The sequence below is a fragment of the Anabrus simplex genome, chromosome 4 (genome assembly GCF_040414725.1).
Source record: "Anabrus simplex isolate iqAnaSimp1 chromosome 4, ASM4041472v1, whole genome shotgun sequence".
NCBI classification, from domain to species: Eukaryota; Metazoa; Arthropoda; class Insecta; order Orthoptera; family Tettigoniidae; genus Anabrus; species Anabrus simplex.
The window spans coordinates 179,192,296-179,217,833 of record NC_090268.1 but is presented as its reverse complement, the minus strand read 5'-3'; positions in this window follow the sequence as shown (position 1 = coordinate 179,217,833).

The following is a 25,538-nucleotide window of genomic DNA, read 5'->3' as shown; positions in this document are numbered from 1 at the left end:
GGTTCGTCATTTTCAACCTCGACACCTGTCCAGACCGCTGCGCCCAAGGCGACTGTTGCTGCTCCCAGCAACGTCGCAAATAGTCAAAGCTCGAAGGGGGGTACCACCCCACCTTCGACCAACCAGAAGTCTCGCCCCCCTAGGAGGTCGACGAAAGTCGTACCCCAGCCGGCGGAGGCGGCATCGTCGACCAGGGCTGGGAAACCATCTCCCAGCCCGTCTAAACTAGAAAAGAAAAAGGGGAAGAAGAGCCCCCGTCCTGAGCGCTCTCGGACTTCCCCTGCGAAGGAGAAGTCATGCCCCATCTGGGGGGTATGAGTCTGCGCCAGGGGGCACTCCTGCTCCAAAACCTGCGCGCTCTCGTAGGGGACCCCCTTGCGGCCGAAAAGCGTCGAAATTCTGGGCGGCACCTCTGCCGTCTTTCGACGACGGGATGGATGTCGCGTTGTCCTCTACATCTACGGATGTAGAACTAGATAGTGTTTAGACTTACGAGCATTTTGTCGCTCATAAGCTAACACTCCTTTTATAGTCCACACTATGGCACTGTTACAGTGGAATTGTAACGGTTATGACAGGCATCTTGCTGAGTTACGTCAGCTCATTAGTGAGTACGCAGCGAGTATAGTCTATATTCAGGAGACCAATTTCAGACCTGGTCATCATACGGTCTTGAGTTTTTTCAGACTATACTCGACAGAACGGTACTATGCTCACCGGGCGTCCGGTGGTGTTGGCATTTTTGTACGTTCTGATACCTACAGCGAAGAGGTTCATTTAAGAACTCCCCTCGAGGCTGTACCTGTTCGCGTTCCGCTGCCTGTCATAACAACAGTGTGTAATGTTTATTTTCCACCAGGTCAAGCTCTTAACATAACTGATGTCACTGATCTTATAGATAAGCTTCCACCTCCCTTCCTCTTATTGGGCGATTTTAACGCCCATCACCCCATATGGGGTTTCTGCGACGCCTTGTCCCCCGAGGAAGAGAGCTGGAAGCACTACTAACAGATCTGAATTTATGTATTTTGAACACGGGGGAACCAACTCACTTTAGTGTGCGTTACGGCACATATTCTCGCTTGGACGTAAGTCTATGCAGCCGACCGTTGGTTCCACTGTTTCGGTGGCATACACACGATGATCTCTGTGACAGTGACCATTTTCCCATCATTCTTACTTTGATGAATCTAAAATCCGTCGAGGCTCCCCCTCGATGGATTTTGAAACATGCTGATTGGCCAAAGTACTCATCGTTACCTGCCTTCCACGATGCTATCAGGCGGACCGTCGGCGAGGAAATAACTTACATCACCCGAATTATTCTTGCTGCTGCTGAGGAGTCCATTCCGTACTACTCGGGGACTCCTCGCCGACAGCTCCTTCCTTGGTGGAACGAAGAAATAGCAGCAGCTATCAAAGAACGCCGTCGCGCTCACAAACGTTACCGTAGACAGCCTACTGCGGCCAACTTGGTAACATTCAAGAAACTCCGCGCTAAGGCGCGAGTTTTATTCGTCAAAGTAAGAAGGCTTCATGGGAGAGATATGTGTCGTCTATGACGTCACATACTCCATCATCTCAAGTTGTCAGTGTTACCAGAGTAGTCAAGGTAGCAACTTATCGTTGCGATGTGAAGCCGTACATCCCGCCTCCTATGCAATGCTATCAATGCCAGCGACTCGGACATATGGTATCTCGCTGTTCGAATCAGGCTGTATGTGGTACATGTGGACGAGTAGCTCACGGCGCGGAGGAGTGCACAACTCCATACATGTGCACAAACTGCTCCGGTTTTCATTTTCCTCGGAATCGGAATTGTCCGACATACCTGAGTGAGAAGAAGATCCAGGAGATCAAGTCCCTGGATGGTCTTTCCTACCAGGAAGCGCGCCGTAAGTTTAATTCTGCGAATACACCTGCCCGTACACTTGACTGTAGCTTGATAGCTCAGAGTCTTCCAGTTTCGTCATTTACAACCTCGACACCTGTCCAGACCGCTGCGCCCAAGGCGACTCTTGCTGCTCCCAGCAACGTCGCAAATAGTCAAAGATCGAATCGGGGGACCAGCCACACCTTCGACCAACCAGAAGTCTGTGCAGGCTGGCAGTTCCCAGCCGGCACAGCAAGGCTGGAAGACTAAGTCTCCCCCCCCCCCTAGGAGGTCGACGAAAGTCGTGCCCCAGCTGGCGGAGGCAGCATCGTACACCAGGGCTGGGAAACCATCTCCCAGCCTGTCTAAACTCGAAAAAAAGAAGGGGAAGAAGAGCGCCCGTGCTGAGCGCTCTCGGCCTTCCCCTGCGAAGGAGAAGTCATGCCGCCCATCTGGGGGTATGAGTCTGCGCCAGGAGGCACTCCTGCTCCCAAACTTGCGCGCTTTCGTCGTAGGGGAACTACTCGCCCCCGACAAGCGTCGATGTTCTGGGTGGCACCCCTGCCATCTCTTGATGACGGGATGGATGTCGCGCTGTCATCTACATCTACGGATGTAGAAGTAGATAGTGTTTAGGCTTATGAGCATTTTGTCGCTCATAACCTAACACTCCATTTATAGTCCACACTCCAAAACCTAGTACGATGGCGTAGCAGGGGGAGAGGTGATACTCCCACGTGGCGCGTCCCAAGTGGCGGATAGGGGGGTCCTAACCGGCATGCCGGCGGACTTGAGGGAAATAAAATACCTCTCGCGGTCCAAAAACACTACCCCCTGCGGGTGGGGGACGCACATGCAGAATACACCCGCGGTATCCCCTGCCTGTCGTAAGAGGCGAGAAAAAGGGGCGACCTTGGCGCGGACATGGATTGCGGTTTGGTATAATGTGATGGACCTCCTGTGGATGGGAGAAGCTGAATACATCCATAGGTAATCCCTGCCTGTCGTAGAAGGCGACTTAAAGGGTTATGTGGCCATGGTCCCCTCTTTATTTTTTATTATTTTTCCGAGGGTCAGATGTAGATCATTCAAAATTTTGATGTGCGTGCTGCTCGGCGATGGAGCTCCTGTGTGTGCGACTACGCTCAAAAGCCCGTGCCAGCAACCACCCAGGACGCGGCGGGTGGGAGTGTCATGTACCCGGGCAGTGGTATCCGCCTGACAACGCAGGTCCCCGCACAGCCGAATGCCAGAAGGACATATTTTTAATTATTTTTATTTACTCTTCTTATTTTTAGTGCTCTGTACACGCTATAGTGTACATGCTATTGCGGGTGACTGGAGGAAGGGAGTCCTATTGCTCATTGCCTCAGTCATCCCGTATTAGGCATCGTCCGACATCGGACCCCGGGCAGTACCTGCTACGACCAGGTGGGTATTGCCTTGGCTGCTTGGTTTGGCTACAGAGACCCCTTGGGAACAGGCGCAGCGATTAAGTTTGGGATCCAGCTTCCCTAGGTTCCTGGTTGCTACCAGAACCGATGGGCAGGACGTAAGGCTGGTTAAATCCATTCTATTCAGTAGGTACATCGAAGGTGTATATGGTGAACTTGAGGACCTGAAGGAAATGCGCAATGGTGGTTTGCTACTGAAGACGAGCACTGTGCTCCAGGCCGATCAATTGCTTAAGTGCGACCATTTTGGCGACTTCTCCGTCAAAGTGGAAGAGTACAAAACATTGACTCTGGTTCGTGGAGTTATTTTCCACTGTGATCTCGTCCTGAGCACTGACGATGAATTGATGGAAGACATGAAGCACCGTGGCGTGACCCACGTTCGGCGCATCACACGCAAAATCAACGGTGAAGACGTTGCCACGTGTGCGTTCATAGTCTCCTTCAAATTGTCAGTGTTGCCCGAGAAAGTCAAGGTAACAACCTATCGTTGCGATGTGAGGCCGTACATCCTGCCTCCTATGCGATGCTATCAATGCAAGAGATTCGGACACATGGTATCTCGTTGTTCGAATCAGTCAGTGTGTGGTACATGTGGGAAAGTAGCTCACGGCGCGGAGGAGTGCACACCTCCGTTCAAGTGCACTAGTTGCTCTGGTCTTCAGTCTCCTCGGGATGGGAACTCTCCGACCTATCTGAGCGAGAAGAAGATCCAGGAGATCAAGACCCTGGATGTTCTTTCCTACTCGGAAGCGCGCCGTAAGTTTAATTCTCTGAATGCACCGGCCAAGACACTTGACTTCCGCTTGATAGCATAGTCCCTGCCAGGTGCCTCATTTTCAACAGGAACACCTTCTCAGAAGATCGCTGCGCCCAAGACAGCAGTTGCTCCTGGGAGCAACGCTGGAAAACGAACGTGCTCGAAGGCGGGTGCCTCCCGGCCTTCGACCACCAATATACCTGTGCCGGCTAGGAAACCTACGTCGGCACAGAAGGGGAAGAAGACAACGTCTCCTTCCCCCACGAGGTCGGCGAAAGCCGCGCCTAAGCCGGCGGAGGCGGCATCGTCCACCAGGGCTGGGAAACCACCTCCCAGTCCGTGTCAACAAGAATCGACGGTGTGGAAGAAGAGCGACCTTAGCAGGCGTTCTTCCACTTCTCCTACGAATGGGGCTTCACGCCCAACACCCGTAGGGCCTGATTCCACTCCAGCGGGTCTTCCTTCTAGAAGAATTGCGCGGTCCCCTCGTGAGAGGAAACACCACCCCAAAACAACGTCGAAGAAATTGAAGGCATGCTTCACCTCGTCTAGTGACGGGGAGATGCACGTGGAGCATGAATCTCCATCTTCGGATAGGGATGTGAGTGTAGGTTAGGTTAGGTGGCATTACGCTGCTCCTAACCTAAACCACAATAGTCCACACTTACATTATGGCACTGTTACAATGGAATTGTAACGGTTATGATAGGCATCTTGCCGAGTTGCGCCAGCTCATTAGCGAGTATTCGGCGAGTATAGTCTGTATTCAGGAAACAAATTTCAGACCTGGTCATCATACGGTACTGAGAAATTTTCGAGTATACTCGACAGAACGACATTATGCTCACCGGGCTTCCGGTGGCGTTGGCATTTTTGTCCGTTCTGATACCTACAGCGAGCAGGTTCCCTATACGAACCCCGCTGGAGGCTGTAGCTGTTCGTGTACCGCTGCCTGTAATAACTACAGTGTGTTATGTTTATTTTCCACCAGGTGAGGCTCTTAACATCAATGATGTCACTGATCTTCTCGATCAGCTTCCACCTCCCTTCCTCTTGTTGGGCGATTTCAACGCCCATCACCCCATCTGGGGCTCTGAGTCACCTTGCCCCCGGGGAAGAGAGCTGGAAACATTAGTAACAGAGCTGGATTTATGTATTTTGAACACAGGGGACCCAACACACTTCAGTGTACGTTACGGCACATATTCTCGCATAGACGTAAGTCTATGCAGCCGAACGTTGATTCCGCTGTTTCGGTGGAACACACACGACGATCTTTGTGACAGTGACCATTTTCCCATAATTCTTACTTTGCTGAACCACAAATCCGTCGAGGCTCCCCCTCGATGGATTTTTAAACATGCTGATTGGCCAAAGTACACATCACTAGCTGTCTTTAACGACAAAATAACTTACATCACCCAGGTTATTCTTGCTGCTGCTGAGGAGTCCATTCCGTTCTACTCGGGGACTCCTCGCCGAAAGCTCGTTCCTTGGTGGAACGAAGACATAGCAGCAGCTATCAAAGAACGCCGTCGTGCTCACAAACATTACCGTAGACAGCTCACTGCGGCCAACTCGTTAACATTTAAGAAACTCCGCGCTAAGGCGCGAGTTCTTATTCGCCAAAGTAAGAAGGCTTCGTGGGAGAGATATGTGTCGTCTATGACGTCACATACTCCATCATCTCAAGTGTGGACTAAGCTTCGACGTATTTCGGGTATCCAAGTATCATCTTCTGTACCGGGCCTTACAAACTGCCTATGTAAGCTGTTTGAGAGGATGGTTAATCGCCGACTCGTGTGGTGTCTGGAGAAACAAGGACTCTTGTCGGAGTACCAATGTGGATTTTGAGCCGCTCGATCCACCACTGACCACTTGGTTCGCCTGGAGAGCTCTATCCAGGATGCGTTTCTCCGCAAACAGCACTTGGTAGCTGTTTTCTTTGACTTAGAGAAGGCTTATGACACCACATGGCGATATGGTATCCTTTCAGCCCTGCATCAATGGAGATTCCAAGGTAACTTGCCGGCGTTTATTGCGAATTTCTTGTCTCTCCGTCTATTCCGTGTCCGAGTAGGGAGGACATATTCGCAATACCACGTACAAGAAAATGGAGTCCCACAGGGATCGGTCCTTAGTGTCACTCTGTGTCACTGACCGCACAGTGCTCCTGGGATTCTATCGGGCACATATTTTATCCCGGTTAGACTACGGCAGTGCAGCATATGGCTCCGCAAGACCAAGAGTTCTTGCGAAGCCGAACAGTATCCACCACAGCGGGGTTAGTTTGGCGACGGGAGCTGTCCGAACAAGCCCCGTCGCTAGCCTGCTCGCTGATTCTGGTGTGCCGCCTTATCACCTGAGGCGCCAGCAACTTCTACTTACGTATGCTGCAAATTTGCGACAGATGCCACTTCATCCAAGCTATCCTTGCGTGTTCATCAATGCCAACCGTTTGCTGTACGCTGCTCGTCCTCGAGCGACGCGGCCGGTTGGGATACACTTGGATAGCATTTCCGCATTGTTTGACGTACCTTCGGTTCCTTGCCTTGTCGGACAACCAAGTGGGGTACCTCCGTGGGTCGTACGACGACCTGAAATAATCATTGGATCTGCACACTAGCACAAAGGAAAACACGGACCCTTCGATTTATCGGAGGCTCTTTCGGTCCGTTGTGGGCCGCTATCCAGGTTCAGTCGTCGTCTACACGGATGGTTCAAGGACAGATACGAAGGTGGGCTGTGCGTTCGTTGTTGACAATGATAGGTTCCTTTTTGCTCTTCCGGCAACCTGTAGTGTGTACACAGCAGAGCTCTATGCTATCTGTGAGGCTCTGCGGTACGCACTGTACAATGAGCGCCGACACTTTCTTCTGTGTACTGACTCCTTGAGTTCGCTCCAGTCTATAGATACCTGTTTCCCTCGGCACCCTCCGGTGTAGTGGATCCAGGACCTGCTGGCCGGGTGTTGGGATGCTGGCACCAGAATCATGTTTCTGTGGCTCCCAAGCCACATGGGCATAGAGGGAAACGAGTTAGTAGATCAGGCTGCCAAGAAGGCAGTTACACTGCCCCCGTTGCCTTTCAAGATTCCAGCAAGTGATATTCGCTCCCAGGTGCGACATCTTGTTATGTCCCATTGGGAGATGGAGTGTCAGGCCATTCCACTTCCCAATGAGCTGAGAGCGATAAAAGGAACAACGAAGGTATGGAGGACTTCCCTTCGGGCTTCGTGAAGTGAAGCCGTGGTATTATGTCGTTTTCGGATCGGCCACGGTATCTTGACTCCCTCGCATCTTTTGAAAGGAGAACCCCCTCCGGTGTGTACCTGCGGCGACCATCTTACCGTGGTGCACATCTTTACGGAGTGTGTGGACCTGGTCGATCTGCGCCGTTTCAAAAAAATATACACATATCTAACACTATTTGACGCAAATTTGAAACTCATGGTAAACAAGAGTCCTGTTACATATTTTAAAACTAGCCCTATTATAACACATTCACTCATTGTCACTGATTCTGTGCTCCCCTACGCTGCCTGATGAGAACGTTTAGGTCCCTAGGAGTGATCAGAGTGGTTTTCTTGCCGTCTTTTGTAATTACTGTCACACGTCCATCCTGTGTATACACATTCCGCAGTCCAAATGCGTCGCGTGTCTTATTCAAAATCCCTTTTCTAGTTGTCGTGAGGGATTCCGTAACCATAATGTTTGTGCCCTTCAGTAGTCGCTTCGCCCGCCAGACTTGGTCCCGCTGGTGTATCGCAGAAACACAATTATTGGCCTGCTCCCAGTGGCCACTACGTTGGCAGTCGTCCTGCGCTGGCCACCCAATCTATGACATCTATCGATACTGTCCATGCCAATATCTACCTTAAGTCTATTGTTAATGACGCCTATGACAGCCCCATAGGTGTCCTCCTCAGACGATTCCTTAACCCCATGTATCAGTAGGCAATTTCGCCTACTGTACTGGGCTGCTTCATCAGCCATCTCCTCTTGTTTGTCCATTCTTTGATGGATGTCCGCAATGGCCTGCTTCATGTCAGCTATCTCAGCACCCATGGGATCTGGGAAGTTCTTAAAGTCGGAGCTTAGGCTGGTGAGCAGCTCCTGGGGGTTGGCGGCATTGCTGTCTGCACTTCCTCCAAGCGAGCTTGAAATTCAGCCATGCGGTTCTCGTACTCTGACAACCTCTTCTCGACGTCCGTGAGAGTCATTTTGACCATTTTAAATCAAAGCGTACAGTGGTGACGGTTGAAAACACACAAGGAATCCCAGCTGCTAGTTATCTTGATAATTACGCAGGTAAGTGCGGAGCAAGTTTACACGTGACTGGACGTAGTCGCCATTACTGCTTTTATCCGATTGACTTCATTTTAGTTTGTGTTGCGCATTTTAATGTGTTGTTTTAACGTCTAACGTAAATTATGTGTTAATATCTGTACTACTGGGCAATGCCTTATTCCTTCCTTTTCCTGTATTTTCTCTTATTTTATTAGAAAATAAGGCATTGCGTATTAGATCCACTGGATGTTTTAATCTCACCCTCATTATTCTTCCAGTCAGTGGATACTTTTTAAAATTTTAACTTCATATCTTATGTCGTTCATTTCGTCCATTAGGCCCCTTAAAACAACAAGCATCATCATCATCATCATCATCATAAGTTTGACTGCCTCGTGCACTACGCTTTCGACATCAGTGAGACGGAATGATTTCTTATTTTCAGGAATATATCCTTTCACTTGTGCCCAAATTAGCTCGATTGTATTGAGGTGGCAGTGTTAAGGAGGAAGCCTAATTACCCTATGACCCTGAGCAATAGCGATGGAGTCCACTTCGTTGGTGCGAAATCTAGGCTTATGGAGTTTTATACTTTGTAGCACCTCCGCCTTTGTCATATCTGCAGATATACCCGGTACAATATTTCCCACCAACCACTGCAGAATATCTTTTCTTTCATTGTCGGTGCTTTGTTTAGTTGCACAGAGTGATAGGGGGAATTGTCCATAACAATTACGGAATTGGGACATATGTTTGGTAGCAAATCATTTTAAAACCACGTTGTGATAGCAATCCCATTCATTTCTTTGTGATAATCACGAGTGTTCTTTGATCTGGAAAAAAGCATAGCTCCCGCAACAAAACCATTAACGCCACCTGCATGAAGCAAAATAAGACTACTTCCCTTCCCAATAGGTGCTTTGAAAGTCCCTGCTAGAGTTTCATCTGTCCAGGCCACCGTTTTAGAATGTCCGGCATTTACCCACGTTTCATCTAACTACATCACTTTATCAGGACTAGTCTTCAGAATTTTCCTCAAAAATCTACCTCGCCATTGTACAATTTCACTTCTCTCCATCGCAGCATTTCTCCCTGAAAACTGCTTCCAACGAAAGCCCTCTCAGTATTTTACTTAAACTGGTCTTTCCTCCACTGAATAAGCGAGATTCTTCCAAAGAGGAAAGTAGTTTATCACACGTGGGAAATTCCCTTATGTAATAACTATAAACATGTCACCTTATCGCATCCTTTTGAAATGCATCTGGTGATGTCTTGGGACAATCTCGTTTTTCGGGAGTAAAGAAAATGGGTCGCCGAAACAACGGAGATGGAAGCCCAGCCATTACCAGTGCTGCCAACGTAGACCGCCTCGTGAAGTGCGCGCTGGACGACTTCATTAACTCGGACAGCTTCCTTGAAAGAATTGTGCAGGCCATTTCGACCCGCATAACAGAAGTGGTCATAAAAGAACTTGAAAAAAGTTTAACATTTAATATCGAAGCGGTGTCAGAGTTAACTGAAAAACCTGATAAGAAGGAGGCGGAAATCCGCAAACTGAAGGAGGATATGGACGCTAAGTGTGATTCATTGGAGCAATATAGCAGGAGAAATAATGTAGGAATTTTCGGCATTCCTGAAAGTTCGAACGAGAACTGCTCAACGTGTGCAAAGCAGTAGGTGCAGATGTGAGGCTTAATGACATCGATAGGTGTCACAGAGTAGGACCTCGATCTCCAGGAAAAAACACGACCTATCCTAGTGAAATTTGTGTCTTATCGCTCACGGCAGGACGTCTTCACGAAGAAAAGGTGTACCGGTTGGTACACCCCGACCCCGCAAGTTTAAATTTTGCGCCTAAAATAATCCCCTACAGGAGAAACTCCGAACTTTAAAATCTGTATTAAATCAATGGTTCCTTGGAAGATGTCACTACGGTAAATTTTGAAGTGTTCTGAACTATGTCTATTTCGATTCGTGTTTGTTTGCTCTGTAGCAAGAGGTGTGGACATTCTCTTCCAGATGTCACAAAAAAAAAAAAAAACTATGACTGTGCACCCTGGTGCGAAGTGAACGAACTGTTTTGAAGAAATTTTGTATCCCTAAGTTTGTTCTTTGTTAAATTTCTTTCTTTCATTTTTTGGGTTGGCAATATTGATCTCTTCTTCCGCCAGTTTTGAATACTACCAATCACTAATTTTCTAAAATAATTTTCAGCCAATCATGTATATCTTCTCCAATGTTGTATGTAACTATTGCGTCGACCAATAAACAGAGTGGGTGTGGCGTTTTTCTTTCATGAAAGGTCTCGAAGTTTCCTTGTGGGTATAAAACTGCTGATTGTCATGGCTCGGCGCCACTTCATCGACATCTTGCTTAGTGTATGATTATGTAGCAGGGGACGGTAAGCGCCTCTTCCTTCGGGCAGCAGTTCATCAACAAGGTAATGGCCGTTTAATAACTTTTCTTGCTAGCTCAGCAGTTTAACCCACGGGGCGGGTTCGAAACTTTTCTCATGTAACCTACCTTGTAAAATGTAATATCTTTGTAAAACTCTATATCTTTAACCGCAAATTGGGATAGGGAGTGCTTAACCCTCTCGAGCTCCCACTCATATTGTTTTGATGTGACTACGTTTTCATAACCAATTTTCTTCTTAAGGTAATAAAAGTTTTTTTTCTACAAGTCACCTCTCTAGTATGGGATTAGCCCCTGTGTAACCGGCCGAGTGCCACCTAGGTTTTAAGAAGTTTCATGTAGGAGTGCAAGCTACGCCTCCAGCCAATTTGGTATTTTAGGGCCATGTAATTAACCTGTTCTTTTCTGATAAGGCCCAGTAGATTGGGTACATGATACCCGTGTATAAATTTGTAAGTTGTGCCCGAGGGCAAGTGATGGCGAAAGTTGAGATTGCCTTAAATAGGCGTGAGTAACTGAGAGCCTGTTAATTCTCTCCAAATAGGATTTTTTGAGTGCCTCTAGAAGGCCTGAAGGTGTTTGTTGGGAGCAGGTGCTCCTTGTATGAAGGGGTTTTCTATCCCATGAATTAAGTGTATGTAGGTAAAGCGACGCTTGGAGCTCAGGATGTATGCCCGAGAGCTTTGTAAAATTTAGGGCTGATAGCCCAAGAGGGTAGAAAACTCCTGAAATTTTGTTACGTCTAGTCTTGCTGTTTACTTGTAATTGTACCTGATGTTTGGCTTTAATCATTTCTTGTTGAACTTGTTGATATTCCAAATTATATGTAAATCTTGTTCTGTTTGAAAAATATAACCTTTGTTGAAGTTTTAAATTAACTTTAAATTTCGTAGTTAGACCCATTCGCCGCCCGCACCTTCTTTCCACATCTGCTAAACCATCAAAACACGGTAACAAAAGGAAACTGAAAGGATCATCTACAACAATCCGTGAAGATCTTACGGCTGTCAGAATGTTCATCTTGAAGACAGCAATCCAGCGTTTTGGACTTACAAACACTTGGACTGATTCAGAAGACATCATAATCAAGAAGGCGGACGGGATGAAATTAAGAGTTTGCCAGTTAAAGGAACTTCCTATGGCATAAGGTTCTGTTGCAGTGCTGCTTTATCACTTGACAATGTGAGCCTACTCCCATCCTTTACCGTAAGTCACAGCCGAGAAGCTATCTTTTTATTCGGTTTAAGAAAATCTATCTATCTATCTATCTATATAATCTAGCTATCCATCCATTTATCGTATTAATTGATCTAAATATCGATTAACTTATCTGTCTTCTTATCCTACGATCTGTCGATTGACTTACTATTTAATCACTTTCCCAACTGATTCTAATTTAAATCAGGCCCCCGTATTTACGTCTACATAGATCTAACATCTACACTACTTAGAATAAGCTCCTACTTGAGTTATTCTGTACGCGTAATCTGCTGTTGCACGTTATTATTATTACTATTATTATTATTATTATTATTATTATTATTATTATTATTATTATTATTATTATTATTATTATTATTATTATTGTACCGGGCGGTACATCTCCACGCCGCTAATTCAAACCTTGCGCCAGTTGAACCCCCCCCCCCCCTACTGGAAGAAGTCTGAACTTTGTCTTATGTGTTAATTTTCAAGTTACCCTGAAGATGTCACTACTTGGAAATTTTGAAGTTTCTGAACTGTGTTGTTTTCGACGTATTTTTGTTTTGCTTGTAGTAAGAAGTGTGAACATTCTCTTCTAGAGGACACTACTGAAGAACTACAACGATGCACCCTAGTGCGAAGTGAAAGAACTGTTTTTTTTGAGAAAATTTAATTTCCAAAGTTTGTTCTTTGCTAAATTTCTTTCAGTCATTGTTTAAGTTGGCAATATTAACCCTTTCTTTCCCCTTGTTTTGAATTTAGCCAATCCCGAATTTCTTTAATTAATTTTCCACCAATAATGTGTTTCTTCTTCATCTTGTGTAGGGGTTTTCTTTATCCACCAATAAAATGATTGTGGGCGGGTGTTTTCCTTCCTAAAACGCCTCGAACTTTCTGCGAGAGTATATAAACTGCTGATTTTAGGGTCTCTGGGCCACTTCAGTAACATCTTTCAGTGTGTAAAGTACATAGCAGGGGGCGAGAAGCGCCTCTTCCTTCGGGCAGCAGTTCAACAACAAGGTAATGGCCGATTAATAACTTCTTTTCTTGCTAGCTCAGCAGTTTAACTCTCGGGGCGGGTCCGAAGCTTTTCCACCAACTTTCCCTAAAATGTAAAGAATCTTTGTATTTATTCTATCTTTTAAGCTTCATATTGGGATAGAGAGTGCTTAACCCTCTCGAGCTCCCTCACATTGCATTGAGGTGAACTTATTTTCACAACCGTTTCTTCCTTAACGTAATGTAAATTGTTTCCTTCTAAAAGTCACCTCTTTAGTATGGGATTAGCCCTTGCATTAACGGCCTAGTGCCAAGTAGGTTTTAAACAAAGTGTATTAGGAGCGCAAGTTCGCCTCCTCTCAAATTGGTATTTTAGAGGCCATGTAATTAAATTTTCTCACTTAATAGGCCTCAGTAGGTTGGGTATCTTTACCCCTGTGTTTATGTCCTTAGAGGACAACTTGAAGGTGGAGTTTGGTGTGGCCTTTGATAGGCTTAATCTTTGAGAGCAAGATCGCTCTTTTGAAGTTTGTTTCTGCGCGCCTCGAGGAGGCTTTATGATGTAATTGGGAGCAAGTGCTCCTGGGCTTGATTGGGGTCTTCTGCCCCTTTGTTGAATTCTGTATATCGTAAAGTTGGGCTAATTGCTCAAGAATTGTGTGTCTGGCTCTCGGAGCCCCAAATCCTGTAATTGTACATTCTCGATTAGTGGTTTTGCTACTCTGTACCTGCCATTATTGTTATTTCTTGTTTTTTGCTAAGAAAATATAACCTTGTTAAATTTTAAATTCACTTTAATTTCGTAGTCTGAGACCTGTTCATCCCCCGCACCTTCTTTCACCTCTAACTACCACGGAAAACTCCGTAACAATTATTATTATTATTATTATTATTATTATTATTATTATTATTATGTCCGACTCGTTGGCTGAACGGTCATCGTACTGGCCTTCGGTTCAGAGGGTCCCGGGTTCGATTCCCGGCCGGGTCGGGGATTTTAACCTTAATTGGTTAATTCCAATGGCACGGGGTCTGGGTGTATGTGTTGTCTTCATCATCATTTCATCCTCATCACGACGCGCAGGTCACCTACGGGTGTCAAATAGAAAGACCTGCACCTGGTGAGCCGAACCCGTCCTGGGATATACCGGCACTAAAAGCCATACGACATTTCATTTTATTATTATTATTATTATTATTAGTATTATTATTATTACCGTGTTTTGGTGAATCAGCAGAGGTGAAAGAAGGTGCGGGCTGGAATAGGTCTCAACTACAGAAGTTTGAAAGATGAATTAAAATTTCAACAAGGTTATATTTTCCAAAACTTAACAATGGTGACATAGAATTTGAAAACTTAACAAGTCAACAACAAGCCAAAATCAGATACAAAGAATTTATAAGTGTTAGGGGATTGTTACAAGGTCTGGGCTTCGAGCCCCACAATCACAATCCTTGAGATATTAGCCCAACTTTACCAAGGTACAAAATCGAACAAAGGGACACAAAACCCCATCATGCCAAGGAGCACTTGCTCCAAATTACAATGTTAAGCCTCCAAGAGGCACACAGAAATCAAATTTAGGAAAGAGCAGACCCGCTCTCAATTTTACAAGCCTATGGAAGGCCACAACAGACTTCACTCCTAACTGCCCTCAAGGCGAACATATAATGGTACAGGGGTACCTCGTACCCAATCTACTGGGCCTTCTCAGAAAGGAAAACAAAACGAGTTAAATAAATGGCCCAAAATAAAAACTTGAATGGAGGCGATTACTTGCACTGCTACACTAAAGTTTTTGTTTTAAAACCTGTGTGGCGCGAGGCCGAAACACAGGGGCTAATCCCAAGCTAAGGAGGTGACCCGTATGAGAAAACTTTAATATATTAAGGAAGAGAAGAAACGGTTATAAAAACGTGGTCACCTCAATTTCAAGATGAAGGGAAGTTCGAGAGGGTAAAGCACTCTCTATCCCCGTTTTACAGTAAAAGAGATTTGTAGATTTTACATAGACAAAAAAGGAATTTACATTTTAAAAGGTAGGTTACCTACTAAAGGTTTCGAACCCTCCCCGAGAGTTAAACTGCTGAGCTAGCAAGAAATGAAGATGTTAAACGGCCATTACCTTGTTGAAGAGCTGCTGCTTGAAGAAAGAGGCGCTTCCCGCCCCCTGCTACATATCCACCCACTGAGTTAGATGTTATACTAGTGGCACCGAGACAAGAAAATCAGCAGTTTTTATACCCTCGTGGAAAATTCTAGACCTTTCAGGAATGAGTAGACACACCCTTTCGCTTTTATTGGATAGCTTAAAGCAACATATCCATATCGAAGAAGAAAGCAATGATGGGAGGAAAATTAATTACAGAAATTAGTGATTGGTTAAATTCAAAACAGGTGGAAAGAAAGGATCAATGTTGCCAACCTACAAACCACAGAACAAAATTTAGTAAAAACAGAACTTAGGAATACACAATTTCTTCAAGAAGGTACATTCCTTTACACCAGAGTGCATGATCATAGTTTTTTGTAGAGACATCTGGTAGAGAACGTCCACACTTCTTGATCAATGACCAACAAAAACACATCAAAATTCACACAGATCCATCTTCAGAGGAACCGTTGAGTTATTACAGTTTTTTAATGAATGTTCTCCTCCTACGATCAACGGTGATCAGTTTTCACAAGTATACGGCCAATGTCTAATTTAAAGACTAGGCAGTTAGGGAGTGCTAGTCCAGATAGCCCAAACCATATCACAGAAGGAAGGAAGGAAGGATGTCCAGGGAGCCAATTCTACAACGAGAAGAGGGGAACGAGTAACCACGGGGATAGATGACCTCAACGGAAGCTGTAATTGGTGAGCTTCAATAAGATAAAGCAAGCAACAGTTAATTTCAGTAACGTAAATTCTAAAATCCCTCCAAGCTTAAAGGAACTTTTCCAGTTCATCTCATTTTTGTATAATAAATTCATTTTATTTAATATTGCGTTAATTTTCTTTCTCAAGCGATACTTAATGGTTAATTATTTAAAATCGTACCCCTGTGATTTAAGTATAAGTCTCTATGCGAGTAAATATAAATTTTGCTTTACAGTTTTGCTTAAAACTGTAACGCTGGCGCCCAAATATTGCATAGAGAAATGGGAAACCATGGTATGATAATTCATTCTATTTGCGTGGCAATTTGCGTGCAAGCCACATATAGTTTATATTCATATTCACGTGTCCCCAGGTATTAACTTCCGTCTCCTGAAGTGTGAAGTTAGGAGAGCGAACAGTTACAACATGGAACAGTTTTTCTTCGTGATGAACATGGACTTGTTAGTGTCAATACGGTATGATGTCTCCCCTATTACTTTTACATCGCACTTCTTGACTCCCCGCGTTAGTATTATGAGCTTACTTGGAGCAAATTTGAAGTGCCATGATCCAGGTGGCTTCAGAATAGCATCTGTGCTAGTTTTCCAGTCGAAAACTTTACAGTCTTCCCCAAGATTAATGTCCCTTGCATGCTTTGCAACTATGTCTTTGTAACCTGCTGGAGTAATAATCTGTCTCTCATTCTTGATGTTTTTTTCAATATTGCCAAATACACGATCTGGAGGAATGAAAGAATGCCCTCGTACAGGGAAGACAATTTCAATCCGTTCTATGTTACTTGCAGCAGCCAGAAGCCATTTAGCGCACATGGCGAGGAGGTTCTTGTTTTTATTTTGACCCCTACACGAGTCACAAATGAGTCTCACTTCCTTGTAATCTGTCAAGTCGGTTTTCGTCAGCCTATCATAAACCGCTGATTCAATCTGATTAGACCCTCCGTCCAGCAATAGCAAAAAACATTTTCCATAGTAAGTCTGCATTTGGAGCTACCTTGAACTATAGCAAAGGTTTGAAAGTAATGTTGACGGGGGTAATACGCCTCCTGATCTGGGACGTGGGGTAAACACTGGTTTTTCTGCATGTAAAGGATAAAACAAGAGTCTCTTCGCCAGCTTCTCTCAGGAGAGTGTAAAATGCCTTCGCTTTTAGTTTGTGGACACGCTTGGTTATCATTATTTCACTTCGTTTTGTGGAATCTTTCTCTTGTTTTAGACGCTCATCAAGTTGTAAGCAGAGGGAGCAACAGTCCTTGCTGGGAGTCTAGAAACCAAGATTAAAACAAGTGTTAAAAAACCGTTCGGAAATAAGACTTCGTAGTTCGTAATGCTGGATCTGTAACCCTATTATTGTCCATGGCAGACAGTTTGTTTACACTTAATTCAGAAGGCAACTACTTTCTCAGTCTTGACTTATTGCACACACTAAGGAAGAAATAAACTTCACAGCGCTTTCCTTTTTTGGGCCGGAATATTTGCGTCTTCCTATCACCCCCGCGATTATCAACAGGGGCGTTACCAGTTTGCTCATATGTTTTAGCTCTGGTATCAACACGCTTCCTGGAGACATGAAGGATGTTCAGAAACGCTTGCTGACATACTGGAACCTTCGTACCTTTACTGTTCTGAACGTAAAATTTAGTTTGAAATTGTTTTCCTGTATGTTTTTCATTCTTTGGCCGCCTCCTCTGCACAGGTACTATTTCAATGTACTTACAAATAAACACATTTTGAACACTGTAAGTTTTATTGCAGTGGTACTGTTCATGGAACAACTTTATTTCATTCAAAGATAATGTCCCACACCTGAATGCTTTTGTTAAGTGTTTATCTTTACATGTAGGTGTGTAGGCATATCCTTCGGAGCATACCTATTTAGGAAAAAACGAAAATAAATTAGTTCTCTTTTAAACATTAGATTGTGCAGAAATTTTTCAATGTTGAAGTCGAACGATTTTCAATGAATTGATAACAATGCGTTATTAATAATTGATAAAATAATGAGGTTATGATCAGTTCATATGGATATTGACTATACAAGAGTATATAAGTCCATTTCAAAAATTGAATTTCTACCCCAAGTTCAATGTTTTCCCAGTTGTTGTACAAAACAAATTACTCATACCACATATGGAGACATTCCAGTTTACAAATATTAATGAAAAAAATATACAACTGTAATACAGATAATAACAATAATAATAATAATAATAATAATAATAATAATAATAATAATAATTGTACCGGTCGGTACACCTCTACGCCGCACATTTGAATTTTCCGCCTTAAAGTACTCCTCTACAGGAGAAACTCTGAACTTTAACAACTGTATCGATTTATAAGTTTCTCAGAAAATGTCACTACCGGAAATTTTGTGATTACGAAGTTGTCAGTACTGTGTGGATTTCAACGTATTTTGTTTTCTACTGATCAAGAAGTGTGGACATTCTCTCATAGATGTAAAACTGGGATCATGCACCCTGGTGCGAAGTGAATGAACTTTCTTGAAGAAATTTTGTATTCAGAAGTTTTTATCTTTACTAAATTTTATTCTTTCATTTGTGGGTTGGCAATATTAATCTTTCTTTCCGCCAGTTTTGAACTTAGCCAATCAGTAATTTCTGCAATTAATTTCCAACCAATCCTAGGTTTCTTCTTCTATTTTGATGTGTAACTTTTAGCCAGCCAATAAAGTTGAGTGGGTGTGTCTTAATTATTCATGAAAGGTCTTGAATCTTCCCTGAGTGTATAAAAAGTACTGATTTACACAGCTCCTGGCCACTCGAACAACATCTAGCCTAGTGTATGGAAGCGTAGCAGGAGGCGGGAAGCGCCTCTTTCACCCGGCAGCAGCTCTCCACCAAGGTAATGGCCGCTTAACTTCTTTATTTCTCGCTAGATCAGCAGTCTAAACCGCGGGGTAGGTCCGAAACCTTTACTATGTAACCTGTCTTGTAACATGTAATTTGCCGTCGCTTTTGTAAAAACTTCATCTATCTTTAACTGTAAATCGGGTAAGAGAGTGCTTTACCCTCTTGAGCTCCCCTTCATTTTTGGTTTGAGGTGACTACGTTTTGTAACTGTTTCTTCCCTTCTGTAACGTCTTAAAGTTTTCTCATACGAGTCACCTCCCTAGCTTGGGAATAGCCCCTGTGTCATCGGCCTAGTGCCTCTTAGGTTTCAAAATGTGTATTTAGGAGTGCTAATTCACGCCTCCTTTCCTTTCTTGCATTTAGGGCCATTTAAAATTAACCTATTATTTTTCTTTTTCTTTATAAGGCTCTGTAGGCTGGGTACGAGATACCCCTGTTTAATTCTTGTAAGTTGGGCCTTGATGGCAAGTGATTGTAAAGTCTGGTATTGCATTTAATAGGCTTGAAAATTTGAGAGCGGGTCAGCTCTTTCTTGTGCCTCTGGGAGGCTTGAGGTTAAAAGTTGGGAGCAAGTGCTCCTTGAATGAAGGGGTTTTCTGCCCTTTGAACAAATGAACAAATGTGCTTTCGTTTGTAAAGTTATCATTGTACCTGTGTTTTTTTATTGTTATTTCATCTAGTGAAAATTTGTTAAATCTTGTTGTCTATTGAAAATATAACCTTTATTGAAATTTTAATTCATCTTTCGGCCTTGTAGTTAGACCCATTCCAGCCCGCACCTTCTTTCACCTCTGCCTTCCACGGGTAACCCCGTAATAATAATAATAATAATAATAATAATAATAATAATAATAATAATAATAATAATAATAATCGAATACTGATATAATATCTCTCACTTCTACATATAGTGCGAGGGTGATATATATATACGCATTCCTATGCTTTCGAATTAACATTATATGATTGTACTTACAGAAAAATATATCGTTGTTCCCTTCGAGTGGTGAAATCCTCTTCCTTAAGAAAGGTTTAAGGAACCTTGCATTCTTGCGTAGCTCTGTACGAAAAGGCGGGAATGAGGGCATTGTTGCCAAGTTAGAAAATTAAATGAAAGCGAAACTTGAGAGAAAGAAATTCTTTCTCTTGACATAATTTACTTCTTTTTATTTACCTGATTAACCTTTTGTGCTGGCCCCGTGGTGTAGGGGTAGCGTGCCTGCCTCTTACCCGGAGGCCCCGGGTTCGATTCCCGGCCAGGTCAGGGATTTTTACCTGTACCTGAGGGCTGGTTCGAGGTCCACTCAGCCTACGTAATTAGATTTGAGGAGCTAACTGACGGTGAGATAGCGTCCCCGGTGTAGAAAGCCAAGAACAACGGCCGAGAGGATTCGTCGTGCTGACCACACGACACCTTGTAATCTGCAGGCCTTCGGGCTAAGCAGTGGTCGCTTGGTAGGCCAAGGCCCTTCAAGGGCTCTAGTGCCATGGGGTTTGGTTTGATTTGGTTTGATTAACCTTTTAAAAAGGATTTACCAACATAGTGTCAATAACTGTCGGCGTATCAACAACTGTACTTCTTACCCTACGTGTTTGGGCACGTAGAGGGTGGCTTTCTATCGTCGAAAAAGACTGTGTATGTGACTGCGAATATCTTGCAGGATCTCACTACTTGTTTTCTTGTGATTGTTGTACTTACCACGATTGTCTAGACCTACTAAACCTAGAACATGCTTTTTTCAAAGCAGTATAAAGATACCGTTCACTAAGAGCGAAGGTGTTCAGGAAGAATGCCTTACTGACCCTGATTGCATGTCGTGTACCGGCAAATAATATCCAAAATTATTTGCGCGTTTCTGGGTACATTTGTGTGTAGATTCAGTACATGTTCAGCTATTTACAAGTAATTTACGCTGTTGAATATTCCCACCCAGTCCCCAAAATCTGTAGTAAATTTCAGTCTCTCATCGTTGTTAATTTTTTGGAGCATTCGAGTCAACATTTCTTATTACAATGTGCTTTCATTTGTATTCCAAGGACTATTTTACCACCCATCGTTTCATATTCCTCGCCCTTATTTCTTTTTGCCTTGTGAATATTGGCCAGCCTTGATTTTGAATGTCGTATACTCTTCCGAGTTCCATGTTCTGAAAATGAAAACAGATAATAATGGAAGGTTATGGAAATTTAATCATAATCTGCACCTGAATAAATCTGAAACACGCTTCCACGTTACCACGATAACCCCCTGCGGGTGGGGGACGCACATGTAGAATACACCCGCGGTATCCCCTGCCTGTCGTAAGAGGCGACTAGAAGGGGCGACCAAGGGCTGACTGAATTAGAACCATGAAACTAATTTTGAATCGTACCATCACGCGGGGAACACCATAGGTTGCCTGTACTTGCGAGTAGTACCACTAAATTCGGTACGAAATAGGTTTGTGATTAGTAGCAGTAAAAGCCTGGCCTGGTGGATTCCAGTACCCGTGCGTCGTACCCATGTGTGCAACACCGCGGGTCTGGGCGTAGCCTGTGAGTTGTACCACTATATGAGCAGCACCGTGGGTCTGCGTTGCCTGTGATTAGTACCCACTATGTGAGGAACACCACGGGAATACCGGCGCCCGTAGTTAGTACACCTAGGTGGGGAACCTTCTCGGTTTGCGTTGACTCTGAGTTGGGCCATTGTGTGAGACACACCATAGGTCTGCGTTACTTGTGCGTATTGCAATACTTGTGAGTAGTACCATCTTTTGTGGAACACCGTGAGTCTTCGCTACTTCTGATTAATACCCCCAACATGACACATACCATGGTTCTATTTTACTCGCGACATGTACCATTCTGTGGGGCCTTAGACGTGGATTTTGCACCCCCTTTAGACACCAAGCATCATTGTGCTTTATAAGTGGTTCCTTGGTCGGTAATAATGTTATTTTCGATCAGTATTGAGTCCGAACCACTGGTTTTTGTTTGTTTGTTTTGTGTTTTGTTGAGTTCCTGTCCATCCATTCATTCTTCATGCCATATTTTATTTTTATTTTGGTCAGTGGATGCCTTTGCAATTTTTGTTCTTTCATTTCGTACCTTTAGGGGCCGATGACCTTTGATGTTAGGCCCCTTAAAACAACAAGCATCATCATCATCATCATTACCACGATAACTTCAGTATCTATTTCCATACATCTATTTCCCCCATCCCCCTGTGGGTGGGGGAGGCAGGTGAATAATACACTCACGGCATCCCCTTCCTGTCGTAAGAGGCGACTAAAAAGGGCGACCCAGGGAAGATTGAATTAGAACCATGAAACTACAGTACACGTGAGGGAGCTAAAGGTGCAATGCACCAAGAGGCTTAATCTCTTGAAGTTTCTCAGCAGCACTACTTGGGAAGCTGTCCGCGCGGTGCTGCTGCGATTTTACGGGGCACACATTTTATCCAGGTTAGACTACGGCAGTGCAGCATATGACTCAGCAAGACCAAGTGTTCTTTCGAAGCTGAACAGCATCCACAACGGCGGAGTTAGATTGGCGACGGGGGGGCTTTTTCTACAAGCCCAATCGCCAGCCTGCTCGCTGAGTCTGGTGTGCCGCCTTTACACTTGAGGCGACAGCAGCTCCTACTTTTGTATGCTGCAAATTTGCGACAGATGCCAACGCTTTTTAGAAACACAAAGAGAGCGGGAATATTGTTTTATTTTACGCATCGATAGCATACCACCTCAAGATGATACGCTAACTTCTGTTTTATACACACTCCACAATGGTGCTTCTCAATACCTCCTACCATATGATGGGGAAATTAAGCTCTTTAACATGTCGCCACTGCCCGAAGACATTACGTGTACGCTTAATGGTGAAACAATTACTCTTTCAAGTACACAATCACATAGCATTCGTGCAGGAGATGTCTTAGAATTCATGATTAGTAATAAGATGTTACAAGAAAGACCAGCAATTACCCCTAGCGAGCTGCCTCTGCATATTGAGTTTAATTATACAGCATCTTATTAACATGTGTGTGGTTATATCAAGAGAGGCTACAAGAACTATGCAGGAGATGTCTTAGAATGAAAGACTGGTAATTACTCCTAGCGAGCTGCTAATGCGTATTGAATTTCATTATATTAACATGTGTGCATGGCAAAACTGTAAACAAATAAAGTCTTTAGCACGTGCTGGTAGAGAATACCACACACACACAAACACACACATACAGAGAGAGAGAGAGAGAGAGAGAGAGAGCCTCCCACACGGCTCTATAGTCCTATAAAAGAAGACACTGGCTGAATACATATCAACACTACACCGAAGTGATGGCTCTTTCGGCAGAACAGTGTGTTGACTTTTTGTACGACCTGAGTAATGCACATCCGTTTGAAGTGCGTGTTCACGCATAGAAGAAGTACAGAAACAGCAACAGCAGCTGTCACCGCCACCACCACCACAAGGACTTCCGCTGACGCGACATATGCGTCAGAATTTGTTACAACAACAGCAGCAGCAGCAGCAACAACAACAACAACGGCAGCAACAACAGCAACAAAACCAAATGTGTGAAGCAAGGCATGTTTGTGAAAATATTCTAACTCGCCAATGTGAATGAGTGTTAATAATTTGTAATAAAGTAAATATTTTGTGTGTGAAAGTGAACTAAAGAAGACTATGAACTCATAGAAAAGTGTAAATGGTTTCTGCGTAAAAATGTAAATATTTCTCTGTGTTTTATAAAATAAAAAATAAAAGGTACTTTTTCTTTTATTTCTGTATGAAAGAGATTTTACGTTCTGTTTTGAAATCTATTAATTATGTTCATTTCCAAATCCCAGCCATTTTACTAACATCTTATTTCCTTTGCGACGAACCACCTTCTCCACAAGAAAATCATTCGGATAGTTTGGTGCGCTGAAGTTCTTCCGTGTAGAAGCCGCCTGCTACAGGATTCTGCTGATAATCACGTAATGTGTAAGTTATTGGGTTTGTCTGACGAACTCGATCAATGGTAAAGAGTTCCGTTGTCCAACTAGGGGTTTTCAAACTGGTGTTTGAATTTAGAAATTCGCACTACCTCTCCTACTTTAAACTTTTTCTTCCTTGTGTCCGTCCGTTTCGTTCTGTTATAGACCGTAGTGAGCGGATGGGATACATCGTTAGGTTTCATTTTAATAGTACGATGGTAAGTATTATTATAGTCTTTCACCAATTGTTGGAGTTGTGCTACCCATTTTTATGAACCTCGTGCTGTAAAGTTCTTCCACATACGGTGGCGTAATGTACGATTAAATCGTTCCACAACACTAGCTTTTACACTACTAAAGCTACTGTAATAGTTAATGTGATGCTTGGCTAACCATTGTTTCACGTGAGTATCATAAAACTCTGTTCCTCGATCTGTTTGCATATTTTTCGGATAGCGTCTGCTTGCTTTATACATTTTATCCAACACCTGTGCTACTTCCTTCCCTTGTTTACTCTTCAAAGGTTGACCCCATGAAAATTTTGAGTAAACATCAAGGCAGGTAAGAAGATATTTAAAACCTTGATTTTCTTTTGCATGCGGAATCATTTCTACCAGGTCCACCATGTGTAAGTCCTCTAAACCTCGAGTAATAACACGACGACGAGGGTAGTGACGACGTGCTTGCCGGTGAAGTTCAGAAGCAATCTTCTCGCTGATTGTGACCATCCTTCTCTGTCAACAGAATAGAAAAGAATGCACTATTTATACAACAAATTAAAGGAAGAAATTATGCAATAATTCCAGCCTTTCGTAGCTCTTCTTTAATAGACATTATTTCGTTGTGATGATTATTATGACCAGCCGATGTAGATGCTATGAGTAATTTTAATCGGTCTACTAATTCATTCGGATCATTCCAAAACACATGGTCAACACCACGCTTATTATATCTCTTCAACGTCATACCACGACCTGTCCTATTCAACTCAGAAGGCGTCTTTTGAAAGAGTTGTTTTATTATGTACTTGTATTTGTAACTCTTAATCGCTTTCAAACGACCTCTCCGATTGTTTCTCTGTCTATGAGCATCTGTTTAATTCATAATATTTTTATAGGTTTCCAGATCTTTTTCGTCAATAAAGCTTTCTTGAGGAATCAATTTAAACAACAGTTCGTACAGACCACGTGAATCTAAATACCGCACACCACCGATAAGAATAGAAGAAACTTTAAACTCAACCGTTTTGTTGCCCATTTCATAACCATTATTTACACGTCGAACCCCGTACACACTATCTAGTACTCTTTGGGCTATAGAGGGGGAATTGAACATAGCCAAATAATTTTCTAACTCTTAAGCATTATCTGAATCAGTATTATCTTCTTCTAAATCTTCTTCTTCTCCTTCTAATACTTCAATATCATTTTCTCCTTCTTCCTTCACTTCATGTCCACTTCTGTTAGCATTCAACCCCGCCGTCGTGCGCTCGTTTTCAACAGCTACTAGCTCCTTCAAAGGTTCTGTTACAGGTTTAAATGTCTTCTGCAACAGTGATTCTTCCCTCCTCTGACCAGACTGAAGGGCTCGAAATGTAGCTTTCACACTATTTATTGCCTCTACAAGTTTATCTTTGTCCTTCGCTTCGCGTTTTACATCTAAAAGTGTGTCAGACACAGACGCAGGTTCGACAGGCTGCTTACCTTTTAATGATATAGGTCTACCTTTAGGACGACGATTACTAGGCTTTTTAATTCGACGGGTAACCAAGTTTTTTGTCGCACGCATCGTCTGCTAGGATTAAAACACCACGTTCAACTATTCCGTTTG